This window comes from Mus pahari, chromosome 5 (genome assembly GCF_900095145.1).
Source record: "Mus pahari chromosome 5, PAHARI_EIJ_v1.1, whole genome shotgun sequence".
NCBI lineage: Eukaryota > Metazoa > Chordata > Mammalia > Rodentia > Muridae > Mus > Mus pahari.
The window spans coordinates 130,727,093-130,733,488 of record NC_034594.1 but is presented as its reverse complement, the minus strand read 5'-3'; positions in this window follow the sequence as shown (position 1 = coordinate 130,733,488).

The window sequence follows — 6,396 nt, the reverse complement described above, 5'->3', positions numbered from 1 at the left end:
TAGATAGATAGATGGATAGATGGATGGATGGATGGATGGATGGATGGATGGATGGATGGATAGATAGATAGATAGATAGATAGATAGATAGATAGATAGATAGATAGATAGATAGATAGATAGATAGATAGGTAGATAGATAGATAGATATAGATGAATAGGTAGTTATAGACAGACAGACAAATAAATAATGCTAGAGGCATTATTGTATCTAAATTTATAGCAATAAAGACTCCAATATTGACACAAAAACAGACATGTATATCAATGGAATCAGCTTAGATGTTCAAAGGATTAATGTGTCATGAAAATGTGGTATGTACACACACAAAGGAATTTTATTGCTGTATAGAAAATGAAAACAAAAAACTTGCAGAAATATGGATGTAATTTGAAAATATTGTATTACGGGCGGTAATCTAGGTTCAGAAAGACAAACACCATATATTCTCTTTCATATGCAAATCCTTGCTTCAAATTTTTAGATATCTATGTTTAAGTTGGAGTGGGGAATCATGGATGCCAGGAGAAACCATGTGGAAAAGGTAAAGAGACTATAAGGGGAATAGGAAAATACATATATGTGATGGGGAAGTAGAGGAGGAAGTATTTATAGGAGGGTTTAAACTGAGAAGAGAGTGGGGGAATCGGAAAAAGAGGTAGGGAGGAAGAGTTAGCAAGAACTAAAAATTTTATAAGACAGCATACTGAAACCAACTATCTTAAGAGCTTACTAAAAATATCATTTATTTTTAAGAGCATTCAAAAGACTTTGAATGGGCTTACTCTGAATAAATAGATAATGATGCTCCCAGAATCCAAATACTATGTAACAAAAAGCCCACTGTCATGTGTAAGATATCCACCTCTCTGTGAGTCATGGAGTCACTGAGTCGAGGTCCCCAAGTAGTATTGCCATTGTTACTAGCTACCTTCCAGAACTATATGACAAGACTCCATTGCTGAACACAGCGAAATCAAACATGAATTATCTTGATACTTCCTATCTGTTGCCTACTGTTCACAGCATCAGGAAGTGCTATGTAGGCTGCTGAGGGGAGAGGTTATCAATAGTCATTAACCAAGCCATGAATGCTACATGCTGTAATACTGGCCTACTAGGAAAATACATCTACTAGTATAACAAGTGGTATACACCACTAACCATGTTCTTACCATAATTGAAGGTTGTTCCATAAGAGAGAATTCATGTGTGGCACTATAAAACTCAAAAGTTCATGGTTAAGGAGATCCCAGACTCTAGGAGGGAAATCCATAGTTGTCTAGGTAAATGGATGTGTTACCAAAATCCTGTATGAATTGTTCTTATATTAATAGACAAGTGTACCTTTCAGCCTTGATAAAAGAAGCTTCCTTTTGTAATGGGCAGGTGTTAATGCAGACATTCACAACAGGTCCAAAGGCTAAAACTAAGTGATAGACAATCATTTAAGCCCTAAATAGGACATCTCTGTCACCCTCTCTAAGACTCAGGGAACACTAAAGAGGAGGGTTTATTTTTTTAAGTGGAGCTGGAGAATGGGAAAGAGTACTGTAAAACACTATGTTCTGAACATAATAACATGGCTACTGCCATCGTGAACCCATAGCAGCTACAGTTACCACCACAAAACTAGTATTATATTGAGTACTATATGGGGCCCATCAGCACTCTGTCATGGATGGGGAAGTGGCTTATAGGGTACCACTCTCCATTGAAGAATTATTGACACTTAATGTGTTGCCAAGGAAGAGGGGCTAATTTTCCTTAGTGGTGTAGTTATTGGTATGGTGCCCTAACTCCAGTATATAGATCCCATGCATGCTCAGGCAAGCAACCCAAATTAAAGTCATTGGGTCACAAGAAAGGTCATGGAGGAAAGACAGGGATTCACTGAAAAGGAGGAGTTGTACAGGAGGAAGGAAGAACAAGAGACTAATGGAGGATGCATGTGATCCAAAACATGTAAATGCATGAGGATGCCAAAAAGCTAATCAAAATTAGTGTATTTACAGGCCTTTTTAAAGGTGAGAGTTCACTGCAATCAGATTTATACTACAATGGATAAAATGTCTCTAAGAGTAACAGAAAATATGGCCAAGAAATGGTCCACATTCTATAGGAAAGAGTGAAGGAAATTGAAAATTGTAGCTATCTGCATAAATATAAATATGGTTTCCTTTTGAATTTTAATGAAATACATGTTTACATTTTTAAAAAATTATGTCATTAGCTTTTATACATATGACAGCAATAGTGACAGAGGATACTTGAGGGAGGGACAGAAAATGAACTCACAGAAAGTTTCTTTTTTTTTTTTTTTTTTCATGAAATTACATACTGCCCCCAAAGCATTACGGAGACAGGGGGCTTCTTACAAGGCAAAGGTGTTAATGTGTAGTAGTTAGGAAAGAGAGCTAAGGGGAGAAGGGAGGCAGGGCCTAGCCCCTTTGAAGGCATACCCCAGTGGCCTTCTTTCTATCTTCTACAGCTACCACAACCTCTTGTATGGATACTGGCTGGAGACCGGGCCTTCATTCATGAGCCTTTGGAGAACATTCGAGATCTAACAGAAGCACCCAGTCAAGTTGATACATAAATTAATCAATTAAAACTAAAGACATAAAATATAATGTAATTTAATGAAGTGAAGTTCTAAAAGTTACTCAGTCTACAGGCCAAGAAAACAAATCACAGAGCAAAAGGAAAACATGTTTAACCTAATTCCACACATATTAATAATCATATCACATGTTAATGAGCTAAACCCTCCAATAAAAGTCAGGCTGGCTTGTCAAGGAAGGAGAACAATCACAGATGTTGTGCACATCTGACAGCAGGGTGATGGACAGAGCAATAATCACCAATGTCGTGTGAGTCTGACGACAGTAGAAGAGAAATGGACACAGAATCAGGTAATGGATTCTAATACTCTTCTCATAATTGACAGCACTCTCAGTCAAGAAATTAAAGACATATATAATGCCATATACTCTTTAATCCCTTTCTGTGGTTAACTAATGATACATGGTTTTTTAGGGTTCATGAGGACAGCCAAAGAAGTTTCAATAGGGCTATGGGTGTAGCTCAGTGGCTGGAGTACAACCACCAGCACCGTTTAACTGGCTATGGTGATGTATACCTATAAACTCAGAACTCAGGAGATAGGGATAAATGGATCAAGCCTTGTGGACAGTTTTAAGGCCAGTCTGAGAGCCATAAAATTCTAGCTAAAAAAAAAAAAAAAAAAAAAAAAAAAAAAAAAAGTTTGAATGTATTTTAAAAACGCTGAAAAGGTCATATTTTTCTGTGAAATTTGTCTTAATTTCTGAATAAACATTATCAAAGATACTCCAGATATTTTTATTTGTCTTATGTTTGATTTTATATTTATCTGTGTCTTATAATTGTGAAGACTGGCCAATTAGAATCTGGGGCAGGGGACAGATAGAAGTTTAACTTTTCAAACCTTATTTTTAATGATGTTTCTTAAACGCTTTAACCTCCCTTGTAGCCCACTAACCAACACAGGTAGTGGAAAAGAAAGGATGAAAGGGTGTGGGGGTGCGGGGGGGGGGGAAGCGAACTTCTTTAGAAAGGTTCTTTGGAGCAACTCCCATCTATGTTGTCTGAAAATCAGCAGTTCAGTTCACAGGTGAGCAGTGGCAGCTCCATCCACTCACAAGCACTTCAATGATACACCAGCAGTCCAGTTTGGTAGAGGTGGAACTACCTAGCAGAGAAAACCATGCCTCAGCCTCGGCACAAGTCAGCAAGAGGGACCAGGAAGGACGCCAGGAAAGGTTCTCTGTTCAGCAAAGTGAAGATCAGTGAAGATGTAAGACCAACAAGCACTGCACAGCTAGCTCTATAATCAAGCCTCGCTCAGCCTCCTGCACTGTCCATTGAGTCCTTTTTATACCTTCTAAACATCACGTGTCCTCCATGGGTCTTGCCTCAGCATGTCTTGCATTCACATGTGCATCTGTCTCAGAGCACATCACTCTGCCAATCAGCCTGAGTCTGAGGAAGAAGTAAGAAGCCACAGCACACACCACCCGAAGATTTTTGATGCATTTCTCTCTCTGAAGTCCCAACAAATGGAGCTCAGCTATGCAATGTAAGCCAGACCAATACATCTGTGTTGTTGGCAAAGGATCCTTCATCATGTGTCCTTTCATGTGTTTGCTTTAGCAGAACATCCTCTCTCCTGTGTCTGCTTCAGTTAAACGTTCCTTCATGAGTCTGCCTTAGTCTTTTACCTGTGTCCACTTCAGGAAAACACTCCTTCACATGTTTGCCCCAGCAAAACACCATCCAACACAACCGACTCTCCAAAGAACCCTTAAGTTTCCACTTCAGACATGTCAACAGGCTGTAATCTTATCATCTACCTATAGCCTTCCTTATGCAATGACCTATATCTATAAAATACCTTCACTGATACATCTAGTTAATACTACATTAAGTCATTAGGTATTATAGTCTAATGGGCTAGTCTGCCTTCTGTTGCTGTGACAAAATACCCCAAATAAATAACTAATAAGGAGCAAAGGTTGATTGGAGCTCACAGTTTTTTCCCAGGATCAGCTAACCCCACTGCTTTGGGCCTGAGGCAGGAAGGAAGTTTAATACAGCAAAGCTGTTCACTTCATAGTGATTAGGAAAGAAAGGTGGGGGGGGGGAAGAGACAGGGTCACACTATCTCCTTTGAAGGCACACCCCCAGTGTCTTAACCTCCTTCCACTAGAGCCTACCCTTCTAGCACTTCCACAACCTCTCATACTGATACAGGCTGGAAACCAAGCCTTCATTCATGTGTATTTGGAAGACATTCAAGATCTAAACGAAAGTACCATCAGGTTGATATATAAATTAATGATCACCTCCAAATCCAAGAGCAGTGACTGTCATTTAGAACTTGTCAATAAACATTTGTCAGATGAACAAGGACCAGGTAATTATGGTATCAAAAGTCCCAACTGTGAGAGTATAACTCAACCTTAATCCATTGAGGCTGGACTTCTGAGGGCTCAGAGACTCACGCTGCATCTCCACAGCATCTGTAAGGGGAAACGGCTTTTAAACAACCATTCAAGGCCACCATTCTTGAATCTCACTGCCGTCTAACAACTGTGGATGATTTCACTGCGCAGAAGCACACTAAGAAAGCTCAGGGCATAGACCAAAGAATAAATAAGAATCTTTTATGCAGCTTTCCAGCCAGTGGCTTCCAGCTTTCCAAAGACTGTATGTTACCTTAACCCACTTTGGTTTTAGATGCCTGCTCAAAAGCTTCTTCTTAGATGAAGTCCAGATGGTACTCTATGAGATTTCTAGCCATGGATATATCGGTTCTCTTTTGTACAGTTCAAAGTATTTTAGGAATGATGCCCTGAGCTACAAACCACTGACAGGGATGTTTGGTATGGGTGATGTTGCAGAACACATGGTCCATGACACATCTCTTGTTCCCCTATAATAGGGCCTAATGCAAGTCAGCACATGGCTGGATGTGTCAGGACCCCTCCTGTGACTGAAAATAGAAAAAAAAGCAAGCCGGATGAGAATAAGGCTTCAGCTCTCTGCCTGAGCTAACACAAGCTGGTACACAGTACTGTTTTGACACTCTTAAGGAATTTATTAGGCAATGTACTCATTTATTCACTAAATATTGACCATATACATACAATACCAGGCACTGGACTGGGTGCTGAGGAATGAGTGGTAAACAAAATTAACAAAATCTCTGGGTTCATGGGATTAAAATCCAATGAGGGCATCATACCAAACTAGAAAGGGAAGAAAAATAAGTGCTATAAAAGAAGGTGAAAAAAATAAGTGAGGTGTGTTTGTGTACGGAATAACAAAGCAGGGCTTGGTATTCAGGGAGGTTCGTGGAAGCTCTCTGACTGCTGCAGGCACTGAGACAGCAGGCGCAAAGACTCAGAAGCAGTAAAAAGCTTTCTACAACATAAAAACCTGAAAGCGAGCCAGGGCAAGGGAGCATGTGGAGGAAGCTGCGGTTTAAGATGAGGTTGCAGAGATAAGCAGGGCCCCCCTGCCCTGGGAGGTGTTTGGATGGAACATCACTGTGGAACGTGGTACAATTCAGTTTCTGGGTAAAGGACACAGTCCAGCCATATTTGGAAGATGGGTTAGAAGTCCATTGTTTAATTGGAAATTGTTCGAATGACAAATATTATTAGTGTATTAGTCAGGACTTTCCAGAGAAAAAACAAATAGATATGTAAGTAGATAGCTAGACATTTAAGGGGGGATTTATTAGGGCAATTGTCTCTTTATAGACACTTGAGAAGTCCCACCATAGCCACGGTAGGGTGGAGACACTGAAATCACAGGAGCATGGCCCAATCCAAGTACAAAGGACTCAG